Here is a 16,391-nt window from a genome sequence, read left to right as displayed (position 1 = left end):
AGAGATACACTCTTTATTCTGAGGGAGCAAAGTTGTCATGTTTATGCGGATGTCAGAAACTAATCCCTTCTTGTCTAAATCAGGATGGTTAACCCTTTCCTGAACATTCAAGAAAGTTTCTAGTGACCTCTGAGCTAGCAGGCAAAACTAACATAGTCAGTAGAGACCTAGATGACCTCTGTCCTACGTCTACACTGCTGTTTATATTATTCCAATGTGCAGAGCCTATTGGGAATTTAGGAACTACACTACAAATCTTTTTACAAAATCAGAGGGCTTGTAATTAACATCACCAAGACCAAATATATGGTCTTTAATATGCTAAATTCTACACACCCCAATCCCAGTCCGAATGGTATTCCTCTTGTGAGGGCATCTGCTTTTGAATATCTAGTGCTTACTTTCACTGAACACAGGGACGGGAAGACTCACATGACTAAAACAAGCCTTAAACTAGCTCAATTATTAGGGGGGTCTGGCCGAAATGCATAGGAACTCATTCCATAGGCACATCAGCCGCACTGTTGACTTCTACAAAGTGCAAGTCCTGGGTTCTAGAATGTATGTAGCAGAACTCTTGGGACATAACTCCAACAAAGACATCACCAGAATGGAAGACAATTTCACCAGACAGCTAGTTAGTCTCCCTTCTAGTACCCCACTTGTTCCACGTGGATTAGACCTATGTGTTGGACCGATCTCAGTAGAAATTGGGCTCAGAACTCTCACCTTTTGGTGAAAAAGTTTAGCCACACCTGAGCTGATCTTCTACAGACTCGAGCTGGAGGATGTTTTGGGGTTATTAGGGACATGCTCAATAGCATTGGTAAAATTAATCTTTGAAGCGGTCCCGCTGTGTCCTGCCCATCAACATCTAGAAAGGAACTTGCCAAGTGCCAATTGCTACACTCGCTCTGCTTCATGGGGAGCGCGACCATAGGCTTTCCTACAGTAATGTTTATTGGGGTAAAAGATGCCTCGAGCCCTTTTTAGATGCTATCCAGCCCACAATAGGTAGGAAACTTTACATACAGTTCAGACGTGGGTCACTTCCTCTATGCACATTCACCAACAAATGGGTGGGCACCTCATCTTCCAAGTATCTAGCTTGTGTAGTAGCTGAGGAATAGGAGCTGCATGTGCTTTGTTTCTGCCCAGCCTGTAAAAATTGTAGCTCAAAATGGCTGATCAATTGTGTAGAACTCTGGGGACTCCACATTGTTTAGAAGCACTTAGGCTCTGGAAGTATGACATCCAACAACCCATTGTCTTTGTTGTTTCAAGATACCTGTTTACAATGTGGTGTTAATGCATGTGGTTCTTATGATTTTATTTCCTATGTTCAAGTTTGAAATGTATCTAGTTAAAAGAGCAGGATAGCTTGTCAGGTAAAGGCCCTTACCAAGATGGTACCAAGGTCTTTTGTTCTTTACGAATTCTTGGCAGGACAGTGGAAACTATTTGGGCCTCAATTAATCTATGTTTTACCTCTGCTGTTGCTTGTTATTGCACTTTATTACATTTACTGACAGGGGACTACTATCTGATTTTACTCTGAATCATTTTAATCAAGATGTCTTTTTTGTAAGGAAAAATGAATGTTTTTTATTTTTTTGTATTTATTCTGTACTTTTATGTCCAACATAAAAATATTTAAATTAAACCAAATGAATTAAAATGTTTTATAATGATTAAAAACATTGATGTGTGTGGTCCTGGTGGCAATGCTGAGTATCTGAGGTGGCGAAAAAACACTATTGATCCTGCCAGCTAAAGAAAATCCTTGGGATCTCATCATTTAGACCCGTCTTATGTGTCTGTAGTCTATACAACCAGTGCTGTCCTATTTTAAAGAGGATAATCTCTGAGTTGCTACTGTTTTCCAATTGTTCCAAAATAACAAAGTTCAAATCATTAGTTGTGTGAGGGGGTCTAATGAAATGTGTCGCCAATTTAGTTGTTTCCCCTTTACCTCTTATGTTACTGCGATGTTCACAGATTCTGATAGTTTGGGTTCGAAGATGAAGCGTGTCACTGGATAACATTCAGTGAGTGAGAGTTCCTTTAAGAAAAAGTTATTTCCCCTATACCCAGTGGGCCCACCCCAGATGGTTTGTGGTTGACTCTTTCTTGGTACTTAGAACAAGGATAATACTTTACTCTAAGGGTAGTAATTTGCAATCACATGGGAAAATAAATTCTACATCTAGTTTTGTATACGAGATTGGATACCCCTTCGACTAAGGACTGCTGAAAGGGATTTGCTGCTGCGGAGAAGAGCAAAGCGGGAAAAGTTGAGAATGTAGATTCTCCAAGTTTGTGATGAGAGAATCTGGATTTCATTAAAGACACAGAGGCTAGCATTATGCATAACCTTTCATTCCACCACTCCTTGCAGCACTTAGAAGTATTACAGCATCAAAAAACAAACTTCTAAAACATAGAATGTTCAAACACAATATAACTCAGAACACAGCAGCCATCTTCCTCTTTTACGCTGCTCCTCAAGAAAAACCAAATTAACTCCAACTTCACGCCGATATTCTCCATAAAATTCCTTTACTTCTCATCTGAAAAACAACATAAATATATATATATACTCTCTTTCTTTTTTTCAAAAAACTTATTAACAAAACTAAAACTTCAAACCTCCCCAAACCTCACCTAAAAAAGGGAGGGTGGGATGGATAATGCTAGCCTCCGTGTCTTTAATGAAATCCAGATTCTCTCATCACAAACTTGGAGAATCTATATTTCATGGCAAGACCGGAGGCTAGCATTATGCATGTTCAAAGCTGTGATAAAACCACAGACGATACATGCCCCAAAGATTTTAAATAAAACTTTGCAAAAACATCCGCACTTGACCAATCAGCTACCAGCAAGATCTCTTCCAAACGACCTCCAGACAAAAAGGCTTTACTTGCCATAGCACCTCTCACTGAATGTACACCAAACTCATCCAAATTCACACCAGCTTCAAACATACAAAATCTCACCCATCTAGCAATTGTAGCTGAAGAAACTGGCCTGAAAGGCTTTACAAAAGAAATCAACAACTGCTCATCTCCATCCCTCCTAAACTCACTCATCCTTGCCTCATACTCTTTTAAACACATGGCTACACACAACTTTGGATGATCCAAAAATCTAGGATAAAAAATTGCACTCAACATGCATTTTGTCCTTTTAGTTACACTAAAAAGAACCCCATCAGGAGTAAATTATCTGTTACGAATATCCAATGCCGTCACATCTGAAACTCTTCTATAAGAAATTAGACACAAAAGACTTGCTAATTTCCCCGACAACTGCTTAAGACTTAAATACTTATTAGCTGGCCAATTCTCAAACAAACTCAAAATCTTATTAACATCCCACATACCACTATACCTAGGTTTAGGCGGTCTCTTCAACTTAATACCTTTCAAAACTCTACAAACCAAAGGTTCCCTTCCAATCGAATAACCTCCAACTAAACAATGACCTGCTGCAATAGCAGACCTATAACAATTAGTTGTCCTATATCTCAAACCTTTACCAAACAAAATAGACAAGAAATAAGCCAACTCTATGGCAGATGCCTCCACGGGATCCAAACCCCTTTCCAAGCACCAACAAGACCACTTCTTCCATGCTCCCAAATCTCTTTTCGTGGTACCTGGAGCCCATGACTCATTGAGCAAATCCTGAGCCTGCTCCGAAAGCTCTCCGAACTGCTCCTCTCTCCTGATATCCTCCAAACAAGAAGGCTCAACGCCCCTTCCATAACCAGAGGATGAAACATTCCTCCTTCTCCTATTAACACATCCTCCGAATCTGGAATTAACATTGGCTCTTCTACCGCCAATTCCAAAAGACCTGGAAACCAAACCCGAACAGCCCAGAAAGGCGTCACCAACACCAACTCGCACTCTTGTTTCCTCACCATCAACAACACCCTCTGTATCATTGCAAATGGAGGAAATGCGTAACACAAATTCTTCTTCCAATTCTGCTGAAATGCATCCACTTCCTCTGCCAAAGGATCTGGCCTCCAACTGTAGTACCGGTCCAGCTGAAATGTCAACCTCGACGCAAACAGATCCACCTCCAACGGACCCCACTCCTTCACTATCCTCCTGAAAATCTGAGCATTCAGCTTCCAATCGCTGTAATCCCTTAAAAATCTTGAATTCCAGTCCGCTACAACATTGCTCTTGCCTGGAAAATATTCTGCTTTCAAACCTATTTTCTCCTCCATACAAAAATTCCAAATTTCCTTTGCCAACTGAGTCAGATTCTTTGACCTGCTTCCACCCAATCGATTTATATAACGGACAGCTGAAACATTGTCCATTTTCAATAAAACATTGAAATTCTTCAAATTCCTTCCAAAACTCTTTAGAGCATAGAGCCCTGCTTTCATCTCTAAACTATTTATGCATCGAACTCTCCTCTTGAGACCACCTCCCACCAGTCTCCTGATCCTCTAGGCAAGCTCCCCATCCAAAAAGGCTTGCGTCTGTTTCCAAAACAAAATCTGTGCAAATTCCAAATATTGCACAACCGTTCCATGCTTCCAAATTCTCCAACCACCAAATCAACTCCTCCTGAGCCTCTTCCGAAATTACAACCTGATCTCCATACCACAAACCCTTCCTGAGAGCATCTGCCTTCAACCGTTGTAAAGCCCTGTAATGAAGAGGACCTGGGAAACAGCCTGAATGGAAGAAGAAAATAGACCAATCACCAAGTCCACAGAATCCTTTTTCAATACATATTTCACTTCCGACTTTATCTTCTGCACCTTCTTTTCTGGCAAACTCAAACTTGTTTCCACAGTATTTACATTGAAACCCAAAAACTCCAAACATTGAGATGGAACTAAAACAGACTTCTCTGTGTTTACTATAAAACCTAGATTCTCCAAAAGATCCATACAAAACGATAGCTAAATCTTCAACTCATCCTGACTCTGAGACATTAAAAGAAAGTCATCTAGATACATAATCATTCGAACACCTCTCTCCCTCACAAATTTCGCCACTGGCCTTAAAACCTTTGTGAAGCACCAAGGAGCAGATGTCAGACCAAAAGGGAGAGAAGAAAACTGGTACAAACGACCCAACCACCTGAACTGAAGAAACCTGCGACTCTCGTCTGCAATCCGAATCGTGAAATAGGCAACCTTGAGATCCAGCTTCACCAACCAATCCTTGTCCTGTAAAATATCTCTTAACAGATGGATTCCTTCCATCTTGAAATGCCTGTAAACCACAAATTGATTTAAATTACTTAAATTTATTACTGGCCTCCATCCTTTTCCTTTTTTCTCCATCCAAAAATATAGTACTTACAAAACCCTTGAACTCCTCTGAGACTTCCTCGATTGCTCCTTTTTTTAACCTTTCCAAAACTTCCAATCCTACAATCTCCATTAGATCTCCATTGAACACCAGCTGATTCGGTTATTTTATTTGATCTGGAATATCCACCAGTTCCACTACATAGCCTCTCACAGCTCCCAAAACCCAACTGTCTCTTGTAATCTTTTTCCAATTTTCCTCAAAAAATTTCAACCTTCCCCCTACCTTGTCTGGGAAAAAAACAAAGCTTGTCTTCATACTCACTGAAAGAACTTTGTGTATATTGGGCTCTTCCCCTTGGCTGCCACCCTCTTCCAAATCCTCTTCCTCTTTGTGGGAAAAATCCTGTCGCAGACTGGAAGCATCTGAACGCAGCTCTACCACCTGACTGTTATTGGGCCCTCAAAAATCCTTGGCCAGGGAAACGGCCCCTTCCCCCAGCCCTGTCAAAAACACCTCTGTTGAAGACTCTTTTTAGACTAGATTGAGCCTTATCCAAACTTGTAAAAGTTGCAACATATTTGCCAACTCCTTTAACTAACCCTTCACCAAATAGATACACTTTTGGGTCATCCGAGGGCTCTTTCTTTGAAAAATCAGCCAACTTTGGACTGACCCTCATAAGAACTCCTTTTCTTCTGTTAGAAATCAATGCCACGTTTTCATTTCCCAATAAGCAAACCGCCCTTTGAGACCATCCTCTCAAAAGATCTAAATCCACTGCAACCTTCTTCATCTTTTCCTCCTCTGCCATATCTAGATTTCTTGTTAAAGGCCCTAGTATGTCCAAAAATCTGTCTTCACACTGTTTCAGAGCCTTCTCAATTCCTTTCCTAGGATCTCGACCCAACTTAAATAAACAACTTATAAGATCAGGATCCAACTCAGGAGTTAAACAAGCCTTTCCATCTAACACAGGCCTAGAACACTCAGCCTTCATGACTGCCCTTGCCTCTTTCTCCAATGGCCTGCGAATCCATAGTTTTATGAACTCTGCAACATGCGGCAGAGGCCACCAGTCACCACTCCTCGGATGTCTAATCAAATCCAGACTAAACATCTCCTCACCCTGAGGATCTTTAACTAAGCCCTTCTCCTTTCTTTTTCATTTTTATCACTGTCCATGTCCCATCCATCGTCATCATAATTTTCAAGAATGAACTCATCCTCTTCATTCTCACTTTCATCTGAAATCTCCTCAGAAGATTACTCATTATCTTTCGTGCCGCAAGGGACACCCTCTTTTGTGCCGCTCTGAACACCTCCTTCTCTTGTGGTGCTTGAACCACCAGATCCTTTACCAAACCTTACATCAACATCAATATTTTTAAGCTTCTTTGCCTTTTTCCCTCTTTTAACAACCTCAATACATTCATCTTCATTAACTGACCAAAATTCCTCCTCCTCATCATTGTTAATTCTTCTTTTCCTTTTTAAAACACTTTTTAAAACATCTTTCATCGAATTCTTAATCTCCTCCTGAACCATCCTTCTTAAATCAGGCTCCCTTGACCCTTCACCTTGTGCCTCCACATTTACTTCCATAATTTCACTCAAAATCAACAAATCTACTACTTTCCACTTAAAAACCTCCTTTCCACAATCCTAATAAACCAAATCTTCTTCTCAAATGACAGTTTCAATTGACGATCCGATCGCATCACAAAAACTGCACTAACGCAGTCTAGTCCTCATTCAAGATGGCGGCCAAACGTCATCACGCACGCATGACCGATGGCGCGACCCACCATCTTCACAATAAACAAGAAAGACCTTTGCTGCTTGCAGCGTCACTCCCGCCTCGTGGACTCTGACACGATAAACCTCGAGCCAGCGCGAGTCGAGTAAGTATCCTCGCGAGCTCGTTTAAAAAATTACGTTTCTGATAACTTTCTTCTACTCAATCTAAAAACCGAACGCTTTTACTATCAAAACGTTACAAAATAAAACGCAACTCATAACAACCACACCAAACCCGAAAATTGGGTTATCAACAAACAAACATACTCAAAACATGTAATCTGATTTAAACTCCTCACTCAATACTCAATCAATTATAAACTCGCTCACCTCAATACTTAAAAACATCAAATCTTACAAACTTAATCCACTCATTCTTTCATTAATTATAAAAAATCAGAGAAAATCACAAGAGTACTTATCTGCAAGGAGCAGCAAAATAAAAGAGGAAGATGGCTGCTCTGTTCTGAGTTATATTGTGTTTGAACATTCTATGTTCTAGAAGTTTGTTTTTGATGTTGTAATACTTCTAAGTGCTGCAAGGAGTGGTGGAATAAAAGGTTACGCATAATGCTAGCCTCCGGTCTTGCCATGAAATTCAATCTGATCAGCATTGCACCTTGGACAGATAGGTGAATGGGTTGGTCCCAGTCTCTGGACTGGCAAACAAAAGCATCCCTGGACATTTTTGTCAGACCAGCCCCCATACTGATTGCAGCAATAAAGCACAATGAGCGAGCTCAACTAACACAAGGTGGGGTTTGAGGAGTATTTCTCCCAAGAAATGTTGGGAACATTTTGTGAAAATTGTGTACAAGGCCACAGGGAAAAGGTCAGTTCTGCTCAAGGGAACACAAGAAAGGCTTGAGGTCTGCTCAGAGCTGGTCACACAGAAGAGAGGCCTGTTTCCATTTTGGAGTGGACTTTCATAAAAGAGGGAGGGAAGCTGCGGAAATGTGCCTGAACCAACTATGACTGCTGGTGTGTTTTTGCTGCACAGACAGCTAGCTAGTAGTATTCATCCGCAGCTTTGAAAGCGCTCTACTAGCCCTTAGTGAAAACACCAGGCCAGTACTGAGAGGCCCTGATGCTGCTGTGCTGTGGAAGGCTGGAGCATCCCGAACCTGCAGTACAGTGACAGCGACTGATCGCATGTGCTTTAAATCAAGGGTTTTCATTTCATTTTAAAGCGCGGCTCAGATGCATTCTTCACTGTAGTGACAGGCAAACCTGCCCGAGCCCTACGCCCTGGGTCAACCCCAGCCAGAAATGTGTCTAGCACCAAGGCCTGCCTATATGCTTGAGTCACAGGCCTACCTTAGGCACAACAATGCGGGAGTGCAGGAGACAGTTAGGATGTTTTTCCCTGCCGTCCCCGTTTTGAATTTTTCTGTTTTCTGTGCTCTATCATTTAATGAGGAGAAGCACCAAGATAGCTGTTTTTGGTGTGCACGGACAGGCATGTGTGTGCATCCTAAAACCGCTCCACACAATTAAAATGGGCAGCAATTGCAAGATACTACGGCACTACAAAAGTCTCACCACTACTTCTGGGTACCACAAAAGGACACCTGGGGTCCGAAACTGGCCTCCAATGGTCAAAACCAGCCTCCGGCCTCCCGTTAGATTGCCCGCTTGCCTGGCTGGCCAGTCTTGCCATGCTCTTAGGACTCAATTAAGAAGTCGGTTGGAAACCGTTCAGACCGAATCGCTCTCAGAATGGGTTCTGACCAAATCAGATTCGGGGAGTCCAACTGACCAATTACGATGGTTCCGGATACCGTTCAGTCAGACTCTCATTGACTTCAATGGATGCCTGTGTTTTGATCAAATACACAGGCTCCCATTGAAGAAAGGGGTTGCTGGGGAAAGAGCACCCTGTGGCAGGTACTACTTGGTGCCTGCCACACTTTTCATGGTCTTTAAAGGGGGGTCCCTTGGGTACCCCCACAGGACCAATTCAGAAGGCTCTGATTAAAGGGGGGCCTGCTACGGACCCCTAAAAGTCAGATTCTTGACAGGTGATCTATGTCGGACAAACCAATTCAGAAATGCGGTCCGTAGACCTGTACGAGTCAGCTCCGAAATGACTTGGTTCTTCCGAATGCCATCCGGAACAGACTCGGAAAGCCCGAACACTTTCAGAACATCATAATCAGTAGTTCCGAAAGCTTTACGAATCGGTCGGAAAGACTTGCTCTGAATCGGATTCGGCAGACCCAAATCCAATTCGGACACTTTCCAAATAACATCGTAATCGAGCCCTTAGTTCTGAGAGCACATTCTTGGCCAAATTTTGTCTATGTCGTCAGTTTTGGAAAATGAACATCTCAGCACCTTTAGCACCACAACCAAGGGTCCAGGAGTCAATGGAGATCTCTTGTTGGTTCAGAGCTCACTCAGGCTAGGTCCAGGTGCGTCAACAAGATGATGGGAGCCTGTTGTGACCCTGTCAATCAGAAAAGGACGGCACTAAACAAGCCCTTGGAGTCACTTCTGGCAAACCTGGGTGCAGGTGAATATTCAGGGCTCAACAGCAGGGCTGGTCTCTAAGGGTTTAAGGCAGGCTCCAGGCAGCAAAGCAGTCATTCCATGTACAGCAGCAGCCTGGCAGAGTGCTATAGCAGCAGGTCATAGCAGCAGGCTGTTATCTGAGAGTCCTGCTGCAGGTCCACTAGTGAACTTAAGAGTGAGTCTTAAGGCCCTATTTTTATCCCCTGGTGCCCTGTTTCCAGGAAGTGGTAGAAGATTTCAGAACGGATCTTTGAAGTGCATGGAATTTCCTTCCCCCTGCCCTATCTCAAAGCTGGCTGCGTGACAATACAGGGTTGTTAAACGTATTGTGAGGAGACAGAACACAGCCTATTCAGGTGCAAGTGGGGTTGTAATCTGCTCTGCCCCCCATTGTATCAGTTATGGCCCATAGAGGCACCTCTAAGCCCAATATTGGTGCATGTCTTGGAGGAATTCACTAAGTCTATCTGTCATCTACACCTGATCAAAGGACCCAGGACAGGCTGTAGGCACAGAGGAATAAGGGTAGGAAAATTCAAATGTTCTAAAAGTGACATTTTCTAAATTGTAATGAAAAATTCAACGTTACCATTAAAGAGGGTTTATCATTCTAATGCCTTAGTACCAACCATGATATATCTACCCCCTCTCAATTAGAAATTACACTGTATTAAATGTAATAAGGCATTCCCAATGTTATCCTATGGGAGGGGGTTACATTACAGTAGTGAGAAACAAATGTGGGAGTTTCTCACTACTAGGACATGTAAAACTTAAAACTGTATTGCCAACCTTTTAATAACACAGTTGGGCTACCCAGGTCCTACCTTAGGAGTGACATATGTTAAAAATGGGGAGTTTAAGGCTTGGCAAGGGGTTTAAATGCCAATTTTTTAATTGCAGGTCTGGGACACGCATTGGCCTGTATCTTCAGTGAGTGGCACGCTAGGTGGTGCCAAAAAGAGGCAGTGGAGGTTCAGTGTGCCTTTTGTTGATATACGACAGGCCAACAAAGCTATCAAAAGAAAAGACATCCAGGTCCACACATTGCGGACATGATCACACAGCTGAATGACGCCAACGTCTTTTCCAGACTTGATCTGTGCAAAGAATACCATCAACATAAACTAGAAGAAAACTGGAGGTACATTACTACTTTTTAAATACACATTGGTTTATTCAGTTTAAAAAAGACTCAGCGCCTCATTTTAAATATTTTGCCGTAGGTCAGTGCTACAAACCTTCCTTCTGTGCTATCCTACCGCAAGAGTAAAGGGGGAGAATGTACAAAATCTGTTAAATATGGCACATTTCCTTTCCTCTTTCCCTGCCCTGGTGCTCATTTGGCTGCCATGGGCCAACTTAGGCACCCTTGCGTCATGGAGTAAGAGTGTCTGCATTGTGGGAACAATTGTATATGTGCAGGAAGGGATACCTTCCTGGACAAAAACAATCAATGGTGGTGATTTCCTCCTTCTATCTCCCTGCTATCATGGGGTGTAGGTACCTGTTTCAGGGCAAACTCTACTTTTACGGCTGTTTTCAGCTCCCATAGGAAAAGGGTCGTACGGTGCGTACCCGACACAAATCATACTTGCTGGGTCGGAAAAAGCAGCTGTGAACTGTACAGATGTCGTGTACAGCAGGTTCCGAGGGAGATTCATATGGGGATTTGATTCGTATGGTCTCTGTACGATTCGTACGGAGTCCAGCTCCTGGTACGAATCGTACTTCGTCGTATGTACGGGGGACGTTGCAGGGTACGATTCGTATGGGAAAAACGTTCCAAACGGCTATTTGGAGCGTTTTTTCCCGTATCGGAATCAACCCCATAGTATGCCTCCCAATTGCACTGTGAGGTGACTTGTGCTGTGTTGTCCCACACCATTTTTACAAGGCCTTGAAAAGCCACTCAGGATACCTGTAAGTAGCCTGGTGGATATGGCACTGCAATGTGTGCCGCTGTAGCATCATTAAAAGTGACATTCAGGTGGCACATGAGTCTTGTAAATCAGGCCCTCAGTTTTGGTGTGTAGTCAGCTGTAGGAATTGTTCAAGATGCCATTCACTGAGTAATTCAGTCTGTAACACATGTGTTTAACTACAGTGATGATATACTAGTGCTTGGGGCTACACAAAAGGATTATGAAAAAGCACTTGCACAAGTATGTTGTCTGCTTGCTGATGCAGGTCTCACACTAAATGTTGAGAAAAGTGAAGTTCACATGAAGAGACAAATTCTTTTGGCATATTTTCTCTCAAAAGGGGATGACTACTGAGCCTGAAAAGGTGAAAGCATTGTCATCTACTTGCCCACCAGAAGATTTGACCATGCTGCTTTCCTTCTTGGACATGGCCAGCTCCTGTTCCAGGTACATTCGTAACTTTGCCACTGTGAGTGCCCCTCTAAAAGAACTAACAAAGCGAGATGTTCTGTTTGGAAGGCTACCTGACTGTGACCAAAGTTTCAAGACAAAAAACACACATTTCACAATGCAACTGAAATGGATTACTTTGATTCGAAATTGCATACAGAGATTGTTGTGGACACAACCCTGATTGGGTTGGGAGCGATTCTTGCCTAACACAATGTACATTCCGATGCTCGGAGACACATTGTGGAATATGCTAGAACGTGCTTATTCTCAATCGGAGAAAGAAAGTCTCAGTGAGGAGTTAGACTGATGTCATAAAAGTGCTGCGCTGGTATTGGTGGTTGGAGTGAAGCCACGCTGGAATTGGTCGTTGAAATTGAAGAGCGATTGAAAGTTAAAATAAAAATACAGAATGGAGTTTGCAGGAAGAAAAACTGACTGCATTGAAAGGAAGGAATCATGAATTTCTTTAAGTTGTTAAAAGCTTTTATACTTAGGGATGAACCTATTCCAACTAGGGATGGAGTTCCTATAGGTCAGGAGGGCACACCTGCTTTGCAGATGTCACTAGAATGAGGGTATCATACTTGTGCATGGTTGGATGGGTAAAGTATACTGAAAAGGATGGCCCCCTAGCGTTCCCAAAATATGGGACATTTAATGTGTGGATTTTAGAAAACTTGGAAAGACAGATGAATGATATGAAACCTATTCCTAGACCCATGCTATATGAAGCTCTTGAAGAATGGGAACAGGAAGCCCATCGACGAGAGAAGGAGAAATAGCAGGGGGATATAAGAATATGCTAGATTGATATGTAAGGGCAAAATGGGATTCCCAGAAAAAGGTATGGAGACATGATGTTGCTTTGGATGCACAAATGTATGTTGTAATGGTAGCTAAGAATAAGGAAGGAGAGAAGTATAAGGAGAAAAAGAAGCATACAGAAGAGCCAAATGCTCAGGTTCTCACACTGACAGAAGAGAAGTTGGATGAAATAAATGATGAATTACTGAATGAATTATTGCTAAATAGACCTTCACCCTATCATGAAGAACAGAATAGTTCAGGAACAAATTTGTTCAAAAGTATAACACCAGAAGCCCCACCTGCAAATTTAGATCCAGCTTTAAACAATATTTTTTTGTCTGGAGACTCCAGAGAGAGCAGGATTTTCAAATACGGTTATGGCAAATGGTTCAGATGCATTATCTGTTCAAGTGACAATAGGACCCACTGTTCCTTTATATCAAACAGGACTAAGGGTCTCACAAGTTCATGCAATAACGGTTCAAGCTGGGACGATGGGATAAACTCATTATTTGCAAGAGATGAGCTAGAAGCTTATAGATCAGAAAGGATCATCCTCACGAGAAAAATCTGTAACATGTGTAAGTGATGTGAGAATGAGTAATAGAATGAATTCCACCATGGAAGGGGGAATGGAACCATTAATAAGCATTACAAAGAGGAGTCTTGAAACACCAAGTAGAGGTCAACAAGTAATTACCAGAAAGGTTTTGCAAATGGGAAATCATAAACTAAATCCTCAGGTATTGCAAAGAGCAGGAGAAGCTAGTGGAGAGTCCCAAAGATCAGAGACAAGTACATCAATGGGGGCCATCACCGGAAGAACTCGAGGAGTGGACTATGGACTAGCAGCCTGATTCATCATTGGGAGGTTTTGCAAGTCTGAAATAGCGAATCATAAGGAATCGCTATTCCAGACTCACAAAACGGGATTCATGTAGTAATAGCAAATTTTTTTGCGATTCCTACTGATTCCTTATTTGCGATTAGCAAATTGCTAATCGCAAATAAGGAATAACTCCCCATTCATTCCTATGGGCCAAAAGGCCCATAGGAATGAATGGGGAGTATTCCTTATTTGCGATTAGCAATTAGCTAATCGCAAATAAGATAGCGATTTAAAGGGTGCCAGGGGTGTCCAGAGGACACCCTGTAGCACCCCTTAAATGCTAATTTAAACAGGTGTTGCGCACACACATGTCCAAAGGACATGTGTGTGTGCAACATGCAACTCAGAAAAATTCTTTTAAAAGCATTTTTCTGAGTTTTCGCTATTTACCACGAGGTTTGACCTCGCGGTAAATAGCGGGCCAAAATTGCGAATTCGCAAATTTTAAATGGATGATGAATTGCATTTAAGGTATCTCAAATAGAGATTCCTTAAATGTAATTCATCGCAAAATAGCGAAATCGCTATTACCGTTTTTTTCATTTGGGATGATGAATCCCAAATGCAAAAATAGCGCTCGCAAAGGGCCAGATTCTCAGAATCTGGCCCTTTGCGAGCCGATTTCGGCTTGATGAATCAGGCTGATAGCTCCTACTGACAATGCAACGGGTAATGTCAATCAAGACAAGAGCACAGATTTAAGCCAATTAAAAGTGGAACTGGAAGAAATTATATTGGGAGCGATTAGTCCAGAGAGACTAGTAAAATAGTGTGATGAGGAATTACTATTTATGACTAGAGATATAACACTAAAGGCTGTAAACACTCATGACAAATTTGCTGAGGTAGCACAAAAATATGAAGTAGATGTGAAGACATTTAAAGCATTACAGAAAACATATCATTTGGATGTTAGTGATACATATTTGGAGAGTCTGAACACTTCTGGGAAAAAAACTGCAAATTAAAGAGTCACTAACCACATTGAAACGATGGGGAGAAGTAGGAAGATGGGAAGGCAGATGAGCTAAAAAGAAGGAAGATGCTATAATGGTTCCGCACTTATACCAGATGATGGAGAAAGAGAATGGTTATCCCATGAGGAAGGTATTAGGAGGAGGTTATGTTCATGTCCCTTGAAATAGACAGGACATTTTGTCCTTTACAAATGATTTTCCAAAATTGAGAAAGAAGCCCGTTGAGTGGAAGGATTTGTGAAGGTTTCAAAGGTCTTGCTAAAGATTTAGATACTCTGTTTGGCATTGTGGTTCCAACAGAGTTATGAATGGAATATAAAATTGTTGTCAATTGGCCAGAGACAGAGCCTGCAAGAGATTCAAAAACGGGTTCACTGTCAATGGAAGTGATGAGAAAGTATGATCAGGGCATTGCTTATCTAAAAGGAAAGAGTTTGCCGAAAGAAACCGATTGGGTAAAAATAGAGTAGACTACTCAGGAATTAAAGGAGACCGTGCATGCGCATTATGAGATACTTTTGCAAGCATTTAAGCAATGTAGATATAGTGGAATTGAGAATGTATCAGAAAAAGACAATAGGCATTTTGTGTATCCGTTTGTGTTCGGTTTAAGGCCTGAAATGAGTGCCATGATCCAACAACATTTAATTTGTTGGCAAAGTAAGCCAATACAAGAGATATTCCATTATGCCAAATATTGTGGAGATGATCTTGATTTGTGTCACAAGAAATTAAGGGAGAAATTAATGTTGGCACAGATGAAAGCAGCTAGGAAAGGATATATGGGGTTTGATTCTGTCAGATATGATACAGGGCAATGGTCAGACTACTTTTGGACCCTGCATCGCAAAATGCGATGCTGCGCTCTAAGAAATTTGTTTTATTCATTAAATTGTTTACTTAACTGCAATTATCCAAATTCAGTTGTTTACCACCCTCCACCCTGCACCTTCCCCGCACCGTCTCCCTGGCCCACCGAACTTCCTCCATGGGCCGCGGCTGAATGAAAGGTGTGACTGGAAACCCCATACAGAATGTGATGCCTCAAGAAAGGGGAAGAGGGTCAAATACAGAAATGTTGAAAAATGTGTCTACGTGTCACAGATGTGGCAAGTTTGGGCTTTGGAAACGCGTTAGTAAGTATAATTATGCTAATCAGATAAATAGACAGACAAATACAAAAGTCGTAAATGGAATTGTGGAGCAGCAGGTGAATGACGATATGTTGAATCAGTCAATGCCAAGATTGAGGTGTCATAAAGAAAATATGCCTCAAGCCGCTATGCCTAATATGAATGGACATTACAATGCTTATGTGGTTTTCATACAAACAATCAAGTAAAATCAAATGTAGTGGCAACACAGTATTTATTACAGGTGGATGACAGTGACTTAGATACATTCCAATGACGATGCCTGAGAGGGGAGGAGGAATGCATGCTTGGCGCATCCTTAGAGGTAGAACAAAATTGTCCATATGTGGATGGCAAGGTAAATGGAACACCAATTTCATTCCTTGTAGATACTGGTGCAACCCAATCCACTGTGAGAACTGTGGAAATTCCCAATCTACCCCTCTCAGGAGAAAGAATCCAAGCTGTAGGAGTATCCTATCAATTGATTTCGGTCCAAGTGACAGAACCTGTGCAAATACAGATTGGAACCTTTGAGGATTTACACAAATTTGTGGTGTGTGATTCTAGTCTGGTAAATCTGTTAGGGCAAGATTTATAGTGCA

This window comes from Lissotriton vulgaris, chromosome 3_1 (assembly GCF_964263255.1).
Source record: "Lissotriton vulgaris chromosome 3_1, aLisVul1.2, whole genome shotgun sequence".
Lineage (NCBI taxonomy): Eukaryota > Metazoa > Chordata > Amphibia > Caudata > Salamandridae > Lissotriton > Lissotriton vulgaris.
The sequence above is the reverse complement of the archived record's forward strand: the minus strand, read 5'-3'. Positions refer to the sequence as shown.